The sequence below is a fragment of the Desmodus rotundus genome, chromosome 13, assembly GCF_022682495.2.
Source record: "Desmodus rotundus isolate HL8 chromosome 13, HLdesRot8A.1, whole genome shotgun sequence".
Lineage (NCBI taxonomy): Eukaryota > Metazoa > Chordata > Mammalia > Chiroptera > Phyllostomidae > Desmodus > Desmodus rotundus.
In genome coordinates this window covers 50,870,900-50,893,330 of record NC_071399.1, presented here as the reverse complement: position 1 = coordinate 50,893,330, position 22,431 = coordinate 50,870,900, and the positions used below count along the sequence as shown (strand labels likewise).

The 22,431-nt window shown below is 39.0% G+C and overlaps 1 protein-coding gene across 13 annotated transcripts in view; it reads right to left on the bottom strand.

The window, feature by feature from the left end:
* The window catches only part of ENOX1 (ecto-NOX disulfide-thiol exchanger 1), a 609,204-nt gene that overhangs the window by 561,478 nt on the left and 25,295 nt on the right, over positions 1–22,431 (bottom strand). The window contains exon 1 of one of the 13 annotated variants that reach the window (XM_053916755.2): positions 8,016–8,133. The exons of the other annotated variants lie outside the window; for them this stretch is intronic. The gene's annotated coding sequence lies outside the window, so the exon portion shown is untranslated. Of the gene's footprint in view, positions 1–8,015; positions 8,134–22,431 lie in introns of those variants that run through there. 13 annotated transcript variants of the gene reach the window in all.

Here is a 22,431-nt window from a genome sequence, read left to right as displayed (position 1 = left end):
AGTTCTAGGGAAAGACTCATTCTCACTCAGACACTCTGTAATAGATTAACAATAGAAATTAAGGAGATCATCTGGGTGAGAAATTCTATAAAACCAGCTTTACGTCTGCAATGAAAGGTGGGTTTTATGACCTTTAGTAAAAGTGGAAGGGTAGTTCTGAGCCCTAATTGAAGATACAGGAGGCAGCAAAGACACTAGATTCAAGGTAGAAAATAGACGAAATGTTGGCTGTTCATCCTACATCTCTCCCACCGAACCCCACTTTAGGGAGCCTTAAAAATAGTCAGCTTAAACTTGGATGAATCAAGTGAACCAGAAGACAGAGTCCTAATGCAGGTCAGATCTAATCTTACTCTGCCACAGAATATTTTTACTGGAAGGCAGCTTTAGACTTAGATTTTTTTAAAAAAATATTTACCAGCAAATATACTTCCCATATACTTTCCAATATCAAGGCAATGATGTATGTAATAAAATCAAGAACAGCATCTGAAAGACTCCTCCACAATCATGGATCCAACTGGGAAAATAATTTAAATTTGCACTGCTACATATCATTGTCCTTCCGTTAAGTTTTTCCAATCCCAGACAATAGTGGGAAGAACTACTTCTCCAGAAGCTACTTCTGGCCTGAATAGTCCCAAATATTAATAGAATGGCTACATATCTTAAGTATTTATGATAAATAACAGACAGCCTGGGCATTGGACTAGTGGCTGACACAGATTTCCTCTAGCAACTGTTGGGCTGGATCTCCGGGAAATCTCTGCATTGCTCAGCAGTGGCAATGAGTGCTTGAATACTCTGACAGGTTCAACTTTCTTCCAAGCTTCACTGTTCCTAAGCATGGATGCTCCTTCCATTCGGCTCAGATCTTCACTAAACTATTACAGATAAATGGGAGCCCTTCCTGAGAAGTAATCTCATTGGCCAAGGACATCACCCATTTGCACAAGTTATATCCATTACCCATAAAACACATTCAACATATTTACATGCCATGAGTGAAAAGCAAAATAATACATTCAACTAGAAAGAAGACTAGGCTTGACCTTCTCGAAAAGACCACCTGTTTAAAAATCTGGTATCCACAATAATAAATCTTACCAAGCAAGTTATAATTTGTGAGTATCCTGAATGTACCTTCACTTTTTAAAACCCATGTATAGCTAATCTGCAATCACACTAAACACACACTGGGCTCTTACACAGCAAACATTCCTAATAATGTGGGATTGAATTCTTATTCTGCTCAATATCCCACACTGCAGATCAGCCTCATCTGAACCAATTCTGACAGAACTGGGGCTATGATTTTAACCCATTTTTCTCTTCCTTCTATAGAATTCTTTAATTTAAACCTAAATTTATCAACATAATTAGTTTCCTTGAAAATCTTGTGTATTTCAAATGAGAATGTGTACAAAAATGTTACTAATAAGGTGTTTTCCAAATATAACTATAAATCATCAGGAATGCCATATTTTTAATTTTATAGTGAGAATACTTTCAAAAGCTCTTTTACTCAAGCTCAAAAAACACACAGTATATGATATAACCAAGAGGAAAATAATTTTATAAATTAGGCCATAGTATTTTAAGTCTAAGAGTCTTTAATCAGTTTTTAACATAACAATATGTAGCTACACAGTCAAGTATATAGTCAAACAATCTAGTAATTTGAGGAAAAACTCTGTGACATTAAGTGAAAAAGAAAGAATATCTTACACAGAATAGACCTATTTTATGGTTAAATGCCTTTCTTTAGTGCCATATATCAAATTACAATGGCACTAGTTTTTAAATTATCAATTTAAAAGATTAATTGGTAAAGACAATATTAAACCATCTCTCATCCACACTTAAATACAAAATGTTTTCATTCAATACGTTTCAAAGAGAAGTATCTTCCAAACAATAATTCTTTAATTGCATATCTATATTTTTTGTCACTTGTGCTTCTAGTGTCACATTTTAGAAACTGTTGCTTAATCCAAGATCATGAAGACTTAAATCTACTTCGTTTTCTAAGAGTTTTATAGCAGTAGGTCCTATATTTAGAACTTAAATCCATTTTGAATTTTATTTTTATATGGTGTGAGAGAATGGGGTCTATCCAAATATTCTTTTTTTTAAATCCTCACCCAAGGATATGTTTTACTGATATTTGAGAGAGAGACATTGATATGAGAGAGAAACATCAATCGGTTGCCTCCTGTACGTGCCGTAACCGGGTATCGACACACAATCTTTTGTTTTAGTGGACAGCTGAGCCACCTGGCCAGCGCCCTAACTTAATTCTTTTGTATGTAGAAATACAGTTGTCCTAGCACCATTTTTTTAAAAGACTATTCTTTCCCCATTGAATTATCTAGGCACCCTTGTTGAACTAAATTACATTTTAACAGAATTTGTCTAGCTACTATATTGAGAATAGGCTAAATGGGCAAGGGTGGAAGTAAAGAGACCAGCTAAGAGATTACTGTCATAAACCAGATGGCTCAATGAAGAGCATGAAGTAGAAGTGGTGAGAAGTGGCCAAACTTCAGATGTGTTTCAAATTCTGCAGCTGATAGGATCTGCTTAGAGATTGGATGTGGGTGTGAGAGAGAGAACTTGAAGTTGATTCCAATATTTTTTGGTTTCGAAATCACACAGACTGAAATTTTGCTTTGGGAGAGAGTAGCATGATCACCCGGGCTGCTGTATTAAAAACACACAGATAGGGGGTGAAGAGAGAAGCAGAGGGACCAGTCAGAAAGATGCTAAGATAATCCTTCAATGATCATTTATGTGGATTGTCATTTGTACTTCTTAGAGACATGATGGGTAACCCCAAATAATGAATTGTGAGAACTACAAATCTTCCCACTGGTCAATATAAAATATATTACAGGCTAGATGGGATTTTAGGCACCCCTCAAAACACACTCCTCCAAAACATTTTTACTGAAAGACAAGAGAGCTTCTTTCCTATTAACTCAGAAATTGTTCTTGTTTTTTTGTTGTTGTTTTTACTGTTGAATACTTTTTACTGTTGTTCAAGTACCTTTTTTCTTTTTTATAAAATATATTTTATTGATTATGTTATTACAGGTGTCCCATTTTCCCCCCTTTATTCCCCTTCACCCTGCACACCCCCTCCCACCCGCATTCCCCCTTTTAGTTCATGTCCATGGGTCATACTTATAAGTTTTTTCGCTTCTACTTTTCCTACACTATTCTTAACCTCCCCCTGTCTATTTTCTACCCACCATTTATGCTACATATTCTCTTTGCCTTTTTCACCTCACTCCCTTCCCACTCCATGTGAACTCTATTTCTGATAACCATCCATGTAATCTCTGTTTCTGTGATTCTGTTCTTGTTCTAGTTGTCTCATTAGTTTGTTCGTTTGTTTTTAGTTAGGTTGTTAATAGCTATGAGTTTGTTGTCATTTTGCTACTCATATTTTTTATCTTCTTTTTCTTAGATAAGTCCCTTTAACATTTCATATAATAAGGGCTTGGTGATAATGAACTCCTTTAACTTGACCTTATCTGAGAAGCACTTTGCCTGCCCTTCCATTCTAAATGATAGCTTTGCTGGATAGAGTAATCTTGGATGTAGGTCTTTGCCTTTCACGATTCGGAATATTTCTTTCCAACCCCTTCTTGCCTGCAAGGTTTCTTTTGAGAAATCAGTTGATAGTCTAACGGGAACTCCTTTGTAGGTAACTGTCTCCTTTTTTCTTGCTGCTTTTAAGATTCTCTCCTTCTCTTTAATCTTGGCTAATGTAATTATGATGTGCCTTGGTGTGTTCTTCCTTGGGTCCAACTTCTTTGGGACTCTCTGAACTTCCTGGACTTCCTTAGAGTCTATTTCCTAGGCCAGATTGAGAACGTTCTCCTTTATTATTTTTCAAATAAGTTTTCAATTTCTTCCTCAACCTCTTCTCTTTCTGTCACTCTTATGATTCAGATGTTGGAATGTTTAAAGTTGTTCTGGATGTTCCTCAGCCTCTCCCTATTTTTTTAAATTCCTTTTTCTTCATTCTATTTTGGTTGAATGTTTCTTTCTTCCTTCTGCTCCAAACTGTTGATTTGAGTCCCAGTTTCCTTCCCTTCACTGATGGTTCCCTGTACATTTTCCTTTATTTCACTTTTCATAGCCTTCACCGTTTCCTCTATTTTGCAACCATACTGAACCTTTTCTGTGAGCATCCTGATTACCAGTGTTTTGAACTGTGCCTCTGATAGGTTGGCTATCTCTCTATCAGTTAGTTTTATTTTTTTCTTCTGGAGCTTTGATCTGTTCTTTCACTTGGGCCATTTTTTTTTCTTTTTTTTTTTTGTCCTGGTGGGCCTGTTATGTAGTAAGGGATGGAGCCTTAGGTGTTCACCAGGGCGGAGCAACCCCACATTGCTCTATTGTAACACTGTATGTGGGGGAGAGGTCCGCGAGGGAACAGTGCCACTCTCTGCAGGTTTTCAGTCACTTCCCCCACTACCCACAAGCAAATTGGGCCCTTCTGGCACAGATTCTTGGGTGGATGGGTTTATATACATTCTAGGACCCTGTGGGTCTCTCCAATGAACTATCCTGTGAGTCTGGGAGTTTCTCTTGCTAATGCCTCAACCCCTACGGTTGTTTTCAGTCAGAGGCTTTGGAGGCTTTATTTCCCTGCACTGGAACACTGGATTGTGTGGTCTGTCTCACTCCCCAGTTGTTCCTCCTGGTTTATCTGCTCACAAATGTGGGACTGCCCAGTCCACAAGCTGCTGCCTTGCCCAAGTCCACCAGCCACCTCTTTACTCACCCCGGTCCTCCGGCAGCTGCCTTGCTGGGAGTCCTCTCCACCCTGGCTGTCTGTCTCTGCCCCTCCAACGGGTCTGGATGAATGTTCCTTCTTTAACTCCTTCATTGTCAGACTTCCATACAGTTCGATTTTCTGTCAGTTCTGGTTGTTTTCTGTTTTTTTAAATTTGTTGTTGTCCTTCTTTTGGTTGTGCAAGGAGGGACAATATGTCTACCTACACCTCCATCTTGGCCAGAAGTCTCAAGTAGCTTTTGAAGTAGACTTCCTAATAGGTCCAGCCCAGGGGTTTCTCAGGCATAAATCCTCAAGTTCTATTAGAGCTCTTGGAGAAGACAGTCAAAGCACAACTCAAATATATCATTGTGCCTTGACAGGAGAAAAGCACTGTATCTCTGGTGTCTCCTGAAGAGACTTAATCTTCCTCCTCTGGCCTCAGGAGAGGCAGGTACAACAGGATAAGTACTACAACACAGGGAAGAAACAGAAGCTATTTTTTTTCTGCATAAAGGGGTGATTTTCTTCTGGACTTAGCAGGTCTCTACTCCCTTCTATCCTAGACAAGATTTCCATTTCAGTGAAAATATACTGAGTCCAAGGGCACAAGGAATGGCTAGCATTTTTTCCCAGTGAATACATGAAGCTTCAAGGCTTCTCCAAAACAGGTTCTGAGCAACACCTGAACTAGTTCAGACAACCCATTACACAAACAGACAAAAAAGCTATTCAAGACCCTAATAAGCCCCTCAAGTCATTTTTTTCAGTGAACTTACACCTAATGAGAAAGCAATGCCCCCCAGTACCAGAGAGAGAGCAAAGGAAGCCAGAGTACCATGTGAAGGATTTCTAAGGCACAGGAAGGGAAATTTAACCCTTTCCCCAGGCCTGGAGACAAGACAAAGACCAAGTGGGAATCCTGGAATGTAGGCTGTTAGCACTTATGTGTAGAGGAATGAAAGACTTGTGATGAATCACTCCAGGAACTGATATTAAAACAAACAGCCCAAATGTAAGTATGAAGACTATTTGCTTCAATTAACTCTAAGTTACAGGTATGTGAACTTTAATATTTCCTTGCTGTACAGCTTTTGCCATTATTAAAGTTTGTTTATACATGATTTGGCTTTTCATCTATTATGGAAAAATTACATCTTGCCAACAGCACTACAGAGGCCTAAACACAGTAAATCCTCCACTAACCTTGAACCCAAGCTAAAGCAAATAGTCACTCTTCTTGGTGGTGAACTGCTTAAATAATGCACGACATAAATGGCTGTGAATATAAATTATATCTCCTACGCATCTTCGCATTTATGGATTACCAACAGGGTATACTTCTTTTTCCAAAAGGAAATGTTTTCAGAAACAAGGCATTATGGAGAAAATTCTTAGTAAGATAACTGGGAAGGTACTCAGTCACAAGTGATGATCATGTATTTATTAAGCACTGAGGGTGTTCTGGGCCTTGAGCCCCACAGAGGAGGTAGCAAGGATACTGCAGCCTCTGGTCAGAATATTTCACAAGAGCACAGGGAAAAGAAGCTACTTAGCAAAGGATATGCAAGAGGAGAGGTAACTGCAATAAAAAGGTTGAACCCATGAAGTATCATGAGACAGGTAACAGAAAGTGGAAGAGTAGAAGATAAGAACATCAACAAAAAATCAATATAAGGCAAACTGACATTTCCATTAGAACCACCAACAAAATTTATCAACATGGAAAAATGCTTACAATAGATTGTTAAATGATTAATACACCATGACTAAAATCATGTATATAAAAGGCTGAAATGTAGACGGGAATATAGAAAATCCCAAACCACTAGATTTAAGTAGTAGAATTACAAACATAGTTTTCTTTGAAAATTTCCCTTATGCTTATTGTAGATACACATATGTACACACACTATATTTTTATGGGCAATTACAGTAGATGTGAATACTCATTGCAGCTCTGTGATGGTTAAAAAGAGGGAAACTCAAATATCCATATATAAGAGACAGATTAAATAAATTCTTGTATGTACATAAAATGACCTCCTGTACCACTTTAAAATTGAGGTATATATCTATTTGTATTGACATGAAGATATGCCTATGAGATATGACAAGTAAAATTCTTAAAAACACGTTGCAGAAATATATGCATGATATAATCATTTATATGAACTAGCTATATTAATGTATATTGGTCTATACACAAGAAAGAAAGCATCTGGAGTAATAGACACTAAATGATGGGGAAATTATGGGATTTCATACTTTCATTTTCTATATTACTGCATTTCTGTAATGTTTAAATTTTGTATAACTTTGTATTATATATATCATTAGGCAACTTCTGAAAGAGTAAAAATTAAATTTATCTGAAAGAACCTGAAACACTAATTTGAAAGGATACAAATACCTCAATGTTCATTGTAGCATTATTTACAATGGCTGTTTATTGCAGCCAAGATTTGGAAGCAGTCCAAGTGGCCATCGGTAGATGAGTGGATGAAACAACTATGGAACATTTACACAATGCAATGCTACTTAGTTATAAAAAAGAAGAAAATTTTACCCTTTGCAACAGCATGCATGGACTGGGAGAACATTAAGCTAAGTGAAATAAGCCAGTCAGAGAAAGACAAATACCATATGATTTCACTCATATGTGGAATCCAATGAACAAACTTAACTAACATGCAAAATAGAGACCAACTCATAGATAGAGAGCAGGCTGACAGCTGAGAGGGAAGGGGGGAGGCTAGGGCATAGAGGCACTGAGCAAAAACGTAAAAGGACTCATGCACACGAACAACAGAGTGGTGATTGTGGGGGGGATGGGTGGAGGTTGAAAAGGGTATCGGGGGATAAGTGGTGATGGAAAAATACAATAAAAATAAATTTGAAGGGACTAGACAAAGAATATGTATGAACAACCCACGGACGTGGACAACAGTGTGGGAATTGACTGTGGGAGTGGGGGTGGGATGGGCTGAAGAGGGCAAAGGGGGGGAAATTGGGACAACTGTAATAGAATAACCAAAAATTATTTTAAAAATTAAAACAACTGGCATGTGGGGACAAACCTTTTAGAAGTTTACGCTAGGGTAATGAGGGATCAATTCTAAGAGGAGGTTTAAAGGGTAAAGGGTGGTTAGGGATAGGGCAGGGAAGGGTATAGACAGGCAGTGTAACTAAGGAATGAAAATAAGTGGTCACGCTGAGATCTAACCTGAACAGATGTTAACCAATCACCCTACGTTGAGGGGCAGCGGGAGTGTAAACATCATGTGAACATAAAGGCAGGAGAAGGTTTTTCACGGGGTCCAAAGGATCTCTGTTCATCTGCACAGTTCTCACAAAAAGTAATGGTGACTTTCTGAAAGGTAAAAGAGAGGAAGCGGCAAAACATGGAAAAGTGAGGTTGAGAAAAAGTGGGTAATGGTAAATTACATAGCACAAAAGAAAAACAGGAGAGTAAACAGAATTAATGAGCAGACTCAGAAAATACAGTCCATTTACAAAAAGCCAGTCAAGCACAAAGTAACCCAGCTCCAAGTCCCTTATGCTACATGTGGTACCATCATTGTGCATGAAAAGAAGGTATGGAAACGGGTAATAGTCTAGTAGATCTACTGTGATAGTAAAGCCACATATCTTACTTTTAATGTCAAAGTCTCCCATTTACTGCTTCTATGACTTATTGTCCATCATGAGCAAGCTTTCTAGGCAGTGTCATCCCACCCTCAAACTTGAAAGTGTATTTCTGTTATTGCCATCTCTCTTTAGAACTGTAAAATCTAAGATAGTGAGGACTGAGTTTTCATATTCCATGAGCAGGCAAATAACCAACGAATACTATAAAGTCATGAAGAAAAGAAGGTATTTCTAAGCTTTCCTTGAGCTCAAGGAGAACCTGTATGTGGCGGCAGTAAAAGGGATCCCAGATCATTTGGCAATGTTGAGGCGCAAAGTTTTGAGGGCTTAGATGTAAACAGCATGTGAACTTGGATACCTTTACTTGAAGAGCATAAGATTAATCAATAAACTCTAGTCTAGAGTTTGTAAAATGCAGTTCATGGATCCCAAAGGAGTCCATGGATAGAATTCACAGAGGTACTTAAACTCAGATTGGAAAAGATTAGATCTACATTTTCACCAATAGCTAACCTAAATTTAGCATTTGCTTCAATTACGAATTTAGACAACAAATCAAGGTAGCATTAGCAGTACTTTACAATTGTCACCAACAGAAACCATAGGCATCTTCATATCTTATTATAATTATTGATATTTCAAAATATCATCTACATTCATAATCAGTTTGAGATTACAGTAGTCAGCCCTGGCCAGTGTGGCTCAGTTAGTTGGAGCATTGTCCCATAAACTGAAAGGTCACACATGCGGTCTCTGGTCAGGGCACACACATAGGTTGCAAGTTCAGTCCCAGTTGGGGCGCATACGGGACACAACCAATCAATGTCTCTCTCTCACATGGCTGTTTCTCTCCCTCTCTCTCTTCCTCCTGTCCGCTCTCTCTGAAATCAATAAGCATGTCCTCAGGCGATGATAAAAAAATAATAAAATAAAAAAATAAAAGGAAACTATAGTGGTCATTATACCCAATGCAATATCTAATATAATGTGTTAATAAAGCACATGTATTACCACAAAACAAATTTGTTTAAATAATTTGGTAACTCTTTCAATGTAATTGGCCCCTTGTTACTCTATATATTTTATTTTATGCTTTACTTTACACACTGTACTCAAGAAGAAGGACATAGAACTACCAGATAATCGAAGATGCCCATGACACTAACCATGTTAAGAACCCTGCTCAATACTGTACTGCCAATAATTCAAAGCATTATTCAGGTACCAGTCCCATTGCTTGAAACATTTTTAAATGTGAAGATAAAGCCATTGCAACCACTCTGCAACCATTCTGATATGTACGAGTTATTTATATAAACTGAAAAGTTCAAAGTTATGGTATGACTTATATAACAGAGCTGCAAATTGAACATGAAGCAGTACAATTTGGGTTCTTCTTATTACCTTATAGCTTAGGATTAAAAACAGAAGCATTTGAGTCAAGGACTTGGCTTTGAATCTTATCTCAAATTTACTACCTGCCCTTGAGGAAGCCAGTAAACCTCTCTAAGCTTTCTTTTCCTCAGGTATAAAATGTGAATAATAATACCTGCCTGAAAGCATTATTAAGAAAATCAAATACATGCAAAACACAAATACATGCAAAGTGCTAAGCACAGTACCTGCCATAGTAAGTACTCAATAAATTGCAGCCGTATTACTGCTTTATTTTAGTTATTAATGCCATTTAAACAAGTTACATTGAGTCTTTAAATGATTTTTCCAAAAGATGATATAATTAAGAGGCCATATTGTACATTGATTCAGAACACCAACTCTAACACCAGACTGCCTGGGTTTGAATTTTCCTCCACCACTACAAGCCATGTAACACCAAGGTAAGGTGCGTAATTTCACTGAGATTCGGTCTCCAGATTCTGTATATAAAATATGGAAAATAATGTCTACCGCATAGGATTGTTATAAGGGTCACATTAGTAACTGCAGATGAAGCACATAAAAAAGTGCCAGCACACAGTGAATCGTAATTTTCAGCCATTATTATTCTCATCATCGGTTTATTGTATAATGGTTATCACACAATGGTTTCTCATCAATCACATTGAATGTTTTTTTCCTCCGTTCTCTGAATTTTAGTAAAGGTTTATTATAAATAAAGTGGAGTCAGTCCCATTTAAATGTGACTATTTACAGGAATATATTTTTATGTTAACAAGAACAAGGCAGGGGGCAAATTCGGCTGCAGTTTTTTTCCTAGGAGGTTTTAGAAAGACCCCTCTTCCCATGGCTTTGTCAAAGCCTATACAGGAAACGTTTTCTAAAGTTCGCAATGCTTCTTTTTTGACAACAGATTTGTGCCATATAGAGATAAACATAACTTTGCTTTTTTATCTTTAAACAGGTGCAGAGAGGGGCCTCTGAGGCCCAGGCTGGAGCTCACCTTGGAGAAAGGAGCCGTGGTGGAGCTCCAGTGGTGCAATCGGTTAGCATACGGCACTTATAAGAAAGGAGTCGTGGAAATACTGGGCTCAGTGACAACAGCAAGGGCCAAGTCAGCATCACTGGTGCAGACAGATGCACCTATTTCCAAGCAGGGGACTGGTCTTGCTCCTCACCTGGCAATTAGTAGGGTTTGACTTCATTTGAAACCTATACAAACCACTGATCTCTGAGAATGTAATTTCAACTCTGTAACAGTTAAGGAATAGTTACAGTTATACAGTCCTAAAATTATTTCAGCCCTTTGAAGGCAACTGCAAAGCTGATGTGGCCCCCCGTGAAAATGAGCTTGACATCCCTGCCTTCAATGTTCTCAAAGTGTAACATTCCAGCTAACACATGATCAGCTGCCCTTGGAATGCTGGCTGACAAACACACGAGGAGCTTTTCAAAGTACCCCAGGGAGAAGTAGGCCTAGTCTTGAGTGCTTGGCCACTGGAGCTCAACCACACAAAGGGCCCTTCCAAATCTCCTGGCTGCTGAGCTTGGTTATCAATTCCACTCTGATGAGATTCTGCAGCCAAGCACTTTTACAATATTTCAATTAAGGCAACATCTCTGATCTGGAACCTTTTGTCAAAAGGGCTTTGGAACAAGATTGAGGAATGTGCCCTCTATGTCAACAGGTGGGGTCAGGAGAGAAATAAAGGAATGTCTGTCCATATGCATGTGTCTGTACAGTTGGCATTTGGTGCCACATTTTCCATATGATCAAAATTCTTTCACGCCCTTTAAAATAAAATATTTTCACAGGAAGTGTTCATATGGAACACTTCTCATGGAAAATTCTCTTCTTAATTAAAATCCTACATGTCCTTAATTTTCATAGTTAAGCATTCTTTCTAATAGGAGAATAATCTTCCTTCAAGTGAATATGGTTTGTTACCGCTCAGATTAAACACCTTCAGTGGCTCACCTGTCCCTATAACCTGAAATCCTAATACTTCAGAATGACAAACAAGACTTCTATGGTCTTGCCCCTACCTACATTTTTAGCTTCATTTATCTCCATAGCTGCCAGGATGCTAAACCTCTCCATGAGTCCTCAATTTTTTTGCCCTGCTCCTTCACACCTATCAGTTCTAGCCAACACTACCTCCTTACCTGGAATATTTTGTATTTCTGGCAGTTCCAACAAATTTTCTTAATCTTTCCCAGCTCAGCTAAGATCACCCCTGCCTTAACCGATTGTTGTCTCCCCAGAAAGACTGACCCACTCCTTTCTCTGTGCCACAAAATGCCCTATACCTCTGCCTGCCACAGAACTTTACCGCAGCTTTTAGTAGCTTTATGGAGAAATAATTCAAATTCACTAGACTGCACATTTTACAGTATACAATTTCATAATTTTTAACATATGGCCTCACCTGTGAAACCATCATTGACAATTGAGATAATGAATATATCCACTTCCTCCAAATGTTTTTCATGCCCTTTTGTTAATCTGTCCCTCTCATCCTTTCCCATCCCCAGACAACCACTGGTTTGTTTTCTGACACAATAGATATGTTAGCATTTTCCATAGTTTTATATATACAGAATCATACAGTATGTACTTTCACTTTTCACCTTGCATCTTTCATTCAGCATAGTTATACTGAGATTCATCCATGTAGTTCCATGAATCAATAGTTCATTACATTTTACTCCTGTGTAGTTTCAGCACAGATATCATCATGCTACAATCAGTATCCTTTCACCTGTTGTAGAACATTTGAGGTTTGGGCTATCACAAAGTATGCTGCTATGAACAGTCATATACACGTCTCTGCACAGATACATGTTTTCTTTTCCTCTTAAGTATCTAGAAGTGGGAATGGATGAACCATGTGCATGTTTAAATTTTTTAAGAAACTGCCAAACTATGTTCTGAAGTACCTAGGCCATCTTGCGGTCCCACTAACAGTGAATGAAAATTCCATTTCCTCCATATCCTCAACAACATTGGACATGGTTAGGCGTTTTAATTATAGCCATAGTAATACTTGTTGTGTAATCTCACTGGGGTATTAATTTGCATTTCCCTAAAAAGTAATGATTTTGAGCATTTTTCCATGTGTTTACTTTGCCATCCATGTTTCTTCTTTGGTAAAATATCTGTTCAAATCACTTGCTTACCTTTTTATTATTAAGTTTTAAGAAAAGTTATATATTCTGAATGCAAGTTCATTATAAGATATATTTGCAAATATTTTCTCCCAAACTGTGGCTTATCTCAGCATTTTTTAACTATCTTTTTTGAAGAACAAAAATTTTTAATTTTGATGAATCCAGTTTATCACTTTGTTCTTTTATGAATTGTGCTTTTAATCTCACATCTAAGAAATTTTCATCCAACCCAATATCACAGATTTTTCCTATGTTTTCTTCTCCAGGATTTATAGTTATAGTTTTACATATATTGATACGTCTGTGATCTATTGTGATCTATTTACATACATGTACGTGATACTCTAAGATATGGTTCAATGGTCTTTTCTTTTCTTTTCTTTTTTTGCTTATGGATACCCAGTTGTTCCAGAGCCATTTGTAGAAGAAACAATCCTTTCTATACTGACTTGCCGTTGCTCCTTCGTCTAAAATCAGTTGTCTCTACATGAACAACTCTCTCTCATTCTTCCAGTAATCTATTTGACTGGTGTGATACCATCACCACACACTTGATTACTGAACTTTGTAAGTCTTGAAATCAGGTAGTTTTAGTCCTACAACTTTGTTCTTCTTTTGCTAAGTTGTTCTGGCTATTCTGGATTCTTTGAGTATTTATGTGACTTTTTAGGTTTATTTTTTAAATTCCAAAGACTGCTAGGATTTTGATTGGGGTTTCACTGAGTCTATACACCAGTTTGGGGAAAGTTGACATTATAGCAACAGTGAGACTCCTGACCATGCAAAAGTTGTAGCTTGCCATTTACTTAGGTTTTCTTTAATTTTTCTAAACAATATATTATACCTTTTCAGTGTACAGGTTTTCCACATCTTTTGTTGGATTTATCCCTAAGTATTTCATATTTTGGTGCTATTAAAAATGACATTTTTATTTCAATTTCTGATTGCTTGCTGTTATTATATAGTAATATAATTAATTTTATATATATTGAAATTGTATCCTGGATTCTTGCCAGAGGTCACTAGATTAAGAATTCATCTCAGAGATAGGGGGCTTCCAGCCAAGATGGAGGCATAGGTAGACACACTGTGCCTCCTCACACAACCAAAAGAAGGAAAACAACAATTTAAAAACAAAAAACAACCAGAACTGACAGAAAAATTGGACTGCATGGAAGTCCAACAACCAAGAAGATAAAGAAGAAACATTCATCCAGACTGGTAGGCGGGGCAGAGACAGGCAGCAGGGTGGAGAGGATTCATGGCAGGTGGATCCAGAGAGGTGGCAGATTGTGGAACAAACAGGGCAGGCAGTGTGACAACTAGCAGACCCCGACCATGGGCCCACATTCGCGCATAGGTAAACCAGGAGGAACCATGGGGAAGCTAAGCAGACTGCGCAACCCAGGACTCCAGCTCAGGGAAATAAAGCCTAAAACCTCTGATTGAAAACACCCATGGCGGTTGAGGAGGCAGCAGGAGAAACTCCCAGCCTCACAGGAGAGTTCCTGGAGAGACCCACAGGGGCCTAGAGCATGCACTAGGCAACCCACTCGGGAATCAGCACCAGAGGGTTCCAATTTGATTGTGGGTAGTGAAGGGAGTGACTGAAATCCAGCAGAGAGTGGAGCAGGCACCACTGCTCCCTCTCAGCCCCTCCCCCATGTACAGTGTCACAGCACAGCGACCAGTGTTACCCCGCCCTGGTGAACATCTAAGGCCCTGCCCCTTTACATAACAGGCACATCAAGACAAAAGAAAAGTGGCCCAAATGAAAGAACAGATCAAAGCTCCAGAGATAATACAACTAAGCAGCGAACAGATAGCCAACCTATCAGATGCACAATTCAAAACACTGATAATTAGGATGCTCACAGAATTGGTTGAATTTGGTCACAAATTAGATGAAAAAATGAAGGCCACACTAAGACAAACAAAGGAAAATATACAGGGAACCAATACTGGGACTCAAATCAAAACTGGGTGTGGACCAGAATGAAGAAAGAAACATCTCACCAGAAAAGAATGAAGAAACAAGAATTCAGAAAAATAAGGAGAGGCTTAGGAACCTCCAGGACATCTTGAAACATTCCAACATCCGAATTATAGGGGTGCCGGAAGGAGAAGAGGAAGAACAAAAAATTGAAAACTTATGTGAACAAATAATGAAGGAGAACTTCCCCAGTCTGGCAAAGGAAATAGACTTCCAGGAAGTCCAGGAAGCTCAAAAAGCCCCAAAGAAGTTGGACCGAAGGAGGAACACACCAAGGCACATCATAATTACATTCCCCAAGATTAAAGAGAAGGAGAGAATCTTAGAAGCAGCAAGAGAAAAGGACACAGTTACCTACAAAGGAGTTCCCATAAGACTGTCAGCTGATTTCTCAAAAGAGACCTTACAGGCAAGAAGGGGCTGGCAAAACATATTCCAAGTCATGAAAGGCAAGGACCTACATCCAAGATTACTGCATCCAGCAAAGCTATCATTTAGAATGGAAGGGCAGATAAAGTGCTTCCCAGATAAGGTCAAGTTAAAGGAGTTCATTATCACCAAGCCCTTATTATATGAAATGTTAAAGGGATTTATCTAAAAAAAAGAAGATAAAAAATACCAACAGTAAAAATGACAACAAACTCACAGTTATTAACAACCACACCTAAAACAAAAAGAAGAGCAAACTAGGCAAACAACTAGAACAAGAAGAGAACCACAGAAATTGAGATCACATGGAGGGTTATCAAGAGGGGAGTGTGAGTGGGAGAGGGGGGGGAAAGTACAGAGAATAAGTAGCATAAATGGTAGGTGGAAAATAGACAGGGGGAGGGTAAGAATAGTATAGGAAATGTAGAAGCCAAAGAACGTATATGTATGACCCGTGGACATGAACTATAGGGGGGGAATGTGGGAGGGAGGGGGTGGGCAGGATGGAGTGGAGTGAGGGGGGTGGAAATGGGACAACTGTAATAACATAATCGATAAATATATTTTAAAAGAAAAGAATTAACATCTGAATGCCAAGTGGGAGAAGGGAAGTTAATCACACTTACCTATGGGCAAAGGGATGCTGTGGAGACAGATTTATTAGGGGAAAGAGGAGAGGTAAACATATATCCTCAGCATTTCTGTTTCTTTGTCTTTGGCCTAACGTGGTGAGTCTATAAGACATTATCCAAGTTGTTTTGGAAAAATTCTAAGATTTAATGCAAACAGTCCTTCCTAAAACAATTGTGAAATGTGAAACAGTATAACCCTTCACCAGAGAAAAGGACCTCCAGGGGATGAGTAAGAGTCATGCTTCACTCACCTTCCTTTCGGTCTTTATTCCTTTAGGCTGGTTTCTGCTTCTTTTCCTCATCCCACCATCACCAGGTTTTCTTAGTAGGAACACAGGTCGTACCTTTCAGAACTGGGCCATAAATAGAAGTATTTCCTCTATGTCCCTTTCTGCTTATATTTTGAATGATTAGTATTGGGTTGCTGACCCTAAAGTCAGCTTATGTTCTTGTTGACCCCACATCAGTACATAGGATGCTTGCTTCACAATAGCACACCCTGTGAGCTGCCTTGGTTCTCCACCCTGTGTGCTGCCTTGAACAGAAAACTCAGAGGTCACATGGTTCTCCACCCTCCACATCACCAGAAAGGACACCATTGTTACAAACCCCAGAACACAAACCACTCACTATTCTACTCTGCAGAGAAAACTTCAAAGCAGGTTCCTAATTGAAAGGATCTGGGGTTGAACATGAGCATCGTCAGCTACAGGCATGTCTGTCTGCAAATGACCATCACTGTCAGAGTCATCATCTTTGAGTAAGAATGACATACTATATGAAGGGCAGAGAGAAACAGAGACACCAGGGGAAAACATACAGAATTAACATCGAATAATAAAATCTGGTCAAAATTCCTTAAGCTGCTTCTTATCTCTCTCCCTTGACAGAACGGTTGTTCAGGAGGCCTCTGCCCCTGCTTTAAGCAGGACCTCACATTCCTGTGAAGGTCTTTGAAGCATCTCCCTCTCATGCTCTCTCTAGTTATAGATCATTACCTGTGGGCCCTAAATTTATTTCACATAAACTTTCTAACTGCCCTACAACCATAATACATTTTTACTGTATAAAATTAGAAAATAAAATTAAGCCTAAATAAAAAAGCCAATTATCATTAAAATTACCATGCAGAGATTACCATTCCTAATCATTTGTTATATGTTCTCCCAGAATTTTCTCCTCTGTTACAACATTTTTAACAAAAAATGAAATTATGAAGTTATCCACAATCATTTTCTAAGTTGTCAAGTAGGCAAAATGGCAGGAAGGAATGTTGATTATGTTTTGGTGTGATTTTTTTTAAAGATTTTATTTATTTACTTATTTTTTAGAGAGGAGAAGGGAGGGAGAAAGAGAGCAAGAGAAATATCAATGTGTGGTTGCCTCTCATATGGCTCCCCTGGGGACCTGGCCTGCATGCAACTCAGGCATGTGCCCTGACTGGGAATTGAACTGTCAACCCTTTGGTTCACAGCCCATGCTCAATCCATGGAGCTATGCCAGCCAGGGCTAGATTACTTTTTAGTGTGATCTTAACAAAAGAAGTAAAATGCCACAGAGAGCTTTAGAGCTTCAACCAAAGTCACAAAATAATTATGGTGAGAGACTTGCTCTACCTCCAGCCAGCTTACAGTTAATTACTGAAATGAACAGAATTAACAAGTAAATGGAGAAATCCCTTACTAATTAGAAAGCGATACCCAGAACACTGTCACTCAGCCAGGCTGCATGAAACAGACACCCCATTCACAGACAAATCTCTAAGTAGCCTGATGCACATGTGATCACACACCTGGGAGAGGAAAGTGGAAAGAGTTGAGGCCATGTCATCCCTGGTGAGAAGAAGAAAAAACATAGTAAGTGTTGGAGGTCCAGAGAAAAAAGATGGGAATGAGGTGAGAGACACAGCACACCGCTTCCCACTTTATGTACAGCCTTATCTCTCACTGGACGAGAAGTCCTTGGCGAGCATCTTATTCCTATCTTTTTAACCCCAGTGGCTGGCACTTAGTAAGGGCCGCCCCAGAGACAGCTGGGTTGAAACTGGGTAGGCAGAAATCAGCCTATGTAACACACTACAAAAAAGATAAAAATATGATTACATTTCTCTAATTATAACTTCAACATTGTGTTTTAAGCAGAAGCCAACCCTGCACATGTTAAAGGTAAAGGTTCATAAATAAGCTGGATAATATTAGGGCTCTAGGCATCCTTAACCCAATTTCTTAACACATACACAATTGACTTTCCAACACTTAGTCAAATATATTTTCACTAAGGCACATGGTTCCAAAAAAAAAATGGGTAGAATATAATGATACAAGATACCCAATGTGGTATATTAATTGCAAAATGGCCCGTAATTCTCTGTTCCTGTCTGTACCCATGCCATTTGATACTTGACTTGGCAGCTTCTCCCATTGAGAGGTAGAGTCTACTTCCCACTCCTTGAATCTGGGTTGGCCTTGTGACTTGCTTTGGATAACAGAATACAGTGGATCTGAAGGTGTGCCAGCTCTAAGACACAGTCTCAAAAGGCCTCGTGAGCATCTGCTGTCTCAGAACCATGCTCGGTCACCAAGCTGCCTGACACGTGATGGGAAACAGGAGACCCTGCGGCTCTGCCCGCCTCACTACGCCATCTGAATGTCAGGCAACCACCGGCCTTGTGACTAGACAGCCCTGACCCATGCTGCATGTGAACACAGATGCATGACATTTCACCAAAGAATTAGGGAAATGCAAATTGAAACCACAATGAAATATCTCTGTCCACCTATCAGGGTGGCTAAAAAGATGACAACACTAAGTGCTGATGCGGATGCCGAGGAACCAGACCACTCACACATTGCTGGTGGGAATGAGAAATGGTATAGCCTCTGTAGAGGGTAGTTTGGCAGTTTCTTGTGAAACTATAAACCAATTGCACTCTTGGGCATTTATCCCAGAGAAACGAAAACCTGGGATGTGTTCAAACAGAAAATCTATACTACATAAATGTCCATAGCAACTTTATTCATAGTAATCAAAATTTGGAAACAACTCAGAAGTCCTCTGACAGAAAAGTGATTAAAAAGTTGGACTCTTCAGCAATAAAATGGAACAAACTATTGGTAGAATTAACAACTTGATGAAGCTCCAGGGAATAATGTTGTATGGAAAAAAGCCAACCCCAAAAGACCACATACTGTATTTATATAACTCTCGTGAAATGACAGAATTACAGAATCTAGAAAACAGACTGGTGGTTGCTGGGGGTCACAGCTACAGGGAGGGGTCAGAAGAGAGGAAATGGGTGTGGGCATTTGAAAAGGGCAATAAGAAGGATCCTTGTGGTGGGAATGCCTGTATTTTTATGGTATCAATGTCAGTGTTCTGGCTGTGATATTGTATTGTAGCTTTTGGAAGATATTACCATTTGGAGAAACTAAGTAGAAGATAGAAGGGGTCTCTTTATCTTATGTCTTAAACTGCATATAAATATACAATTATCTCAAAATAAAAGGTTAATTTAAAACTAACAACCTCAGTGGTTTTGGGCAAATTACTGAACTTATTTATAAGCCCTGATTTCCTGATCTGTAAAATGGGGATGAAACAGTGGCTAATAGGACTTAAATGAGATGATTAAATGAAATGACATTTATAATGCTCTTAGAAGATAATTGGCATTCAATAAATGTTGTGATTGATAATATTAGTAGCAATAACAACAAATAGTAAACAGTCACATAAATATTTGTGAGGTAGCTCAAGACACGGCCTGGCCCCTCCACCTCAGTGAACAGGTGGCAGCCTGGCCAGCAGCCATAAGGAGTGAGGAAAACAGCATATATCTGGAGTCCCAGCTGTCTCCAGGCTCCTGTGTTTATTGCAACCCCGTAGCATTTTCACATTCTACCGTGGCTCCCTCCCTGCTGCTGCTCCCTAACCCAACAAGTAGCACGAAGACCAGAGGCAGCGCAGTCTCTTTCTTGCCCATCCTTGGGCCTCCCCTGCCTCGGGGCACTCCCCTGTAAAGTGAGTAATAAAAGGCCTGTCCACAGCTGCTGGTCCTCTGGGTGGTTTTTTCGGAGTATTACAAACAAAAGAGCAGCTCCCCAGCTTGGAGCTCCTGTGTTACAGTATTTTTTGCTCATTTGTTTAAAGTCCAGATAGATTTTGTGGGCATAACAGCAAGGCAGACAATAGCAATCCCTGTTGTTAAGGTACTGAACTTTTTCCACCCACCACACTCTGCTAAAGCAGCTTCTATAATGCCTAAAAGGAAATGTCTCATTTTCTTTAACTTCCAGTGATAGAGAAGTCCATCTTTCAAAGTAAAATGTAATTGCAAAACTCTACCTCAGAGGTTGACATTCCAAGTCACACATCACAGTCACCTGATTAGCATTTTAAAAATAAAGATTAATGATTCCTATAGATATGGCATTTTATATCACCTTGAAGAGTGATGTGTCTTCAGTATGTAGCTGTAGACAATGCTTAAGATATTTACTTCTTGGTTGATGTCTGAATCCATCCAAGATACAGGATAATCAAGTTGCACTCTATGTAGGTACATCCATTCATTCAACATAATTATTGAGTATTTCTATGTGATAGGTACTGTATTCAATGTTATAGCTACAAGTATGAACAAGAGTCACATGGTCTCTGCCTTCATAAAACTTATAGTCTATCAGGAGAATAATATAATGTCTTGATTATCATGAAATGTACAATAATGGGGATTACTGAGGGGCTTTGGGAATACCACCTAGATGTGGAAGCATCTACTCATCTGAAAGATTATCCACAACAGTAAGAATGCCTTCCATACAGTGATACACTGGGAAACATAGCTCAGTTTTTTCCATTTACATAATAAAAGTAATCTCTTCAATTATCTGCCATCATCAAAAAGTATTCTGGTCTGATTAAGTACTTTCTTTTTTTTTTTTTTTTATTCAAATGGATTTTTTATTTTTTTATTTTTTATCAATTTATTTATTTTTATTCAGTTACAATTGTCTGCATTTTCTCCCCTTCCCTGATTAAGTACTTTCTATAAAGCTGGAAAGTATCACTTTGTACTAAAATTTTATTTAAATTTCTAAAAACTAAATCCTTCTAAAATACAAGCTTTACCCTTTCCTGAGCCGCTAAAACAGACAAATAATTGTAATTTAATCTCTTTTCAGTAGCACTTGGTAATCATTATGAATGCCAGGACCATGTACTCACTTTGAACTCTGCTGAGATATGGAAAGACTAGAAGTCTTGCTGCCCTGCTGCACCCTGCTGTCCGGCTGTGCACCCACCCCCCGCCCCGTCACAAGAGACTGTGTCGGCATGGTTGCCCCTGCGCCACACAGGGGAGTGCACTGAAGCACTGTTCCCTTTAGGCCCGTGAGTCCACTGCCACTTGTCCACGCCGCAGGCCTCTGCCATCATTCCTCCCTCCTAACCTGCTCTCTCCTGCTACGCTGTTCTCTTTGTGTTCTAAAAGCTAGATCAATGGGGGGAAAGGGTGACGGGTTTACAGGAACAATTATAAAGGATGCATGGACAACAACAAGGCGGGGTGGAAGCAGGGGAAGGAGGTGGGGAGGGCTGGGGTGGTGGGGAGGGATGGGGGAAAGGTAGAAAACTGTACTTGAACAACAATAAAAAAATGTGAAAAAAAAGAAAATTTCCAAAGGAACCCAAACAACAAGTACCATATATAAAATAAAAATACCGCTTGCCTATAACAAGGTAAAATGCACAGGATTTGCAGGAAATCTTTTTGGGGGAGCTAGGGAGTACTATGCTTTCCTGACTTTACTTCCAGATCACAAACATTCAGAGCATTTAAAGTAGAAAAAACAAAAAAACAAACACTACCTGCCTGGCAGTGGGCATTATGTTGATTATGATCATATAGTATTTTTCCCTACAAAGAGCTGAAACATGTGTACTATTATCTGATTTAATTTCCCCAAATTTCTGAGATATAGAAAAAAGCAAGTATAAATATTAATACTTTGAACAGAAAGCCAAGACTACCAAAATTCTAAAGGAATTTCCTAAAGTCACGGAAAGAGACCTGAGGGCCTTCCTGCCTCCCTGCCCTCATTTCATCTCCAGGAAACAGCACAGCCACAGAAATGCCACAAGATGCCCAATCTTCCTCTCAGATATAGAGAAATTAAGGTAAGGTGAAGCAAGCTCCTCAAAAGTATGCTCAGTGAAAACTTTAATAAGTGCTTTCAGCCTGAAGGAAACCACCTTTATTTCACACAAAAACTAATGCAGAAAATACATAATGCTCAGAGGAAAACACCCTCAACTTTCTCCACAACTAGATGGACACGTCATCTTTCCCAGCACCTTGCAGTTACTTC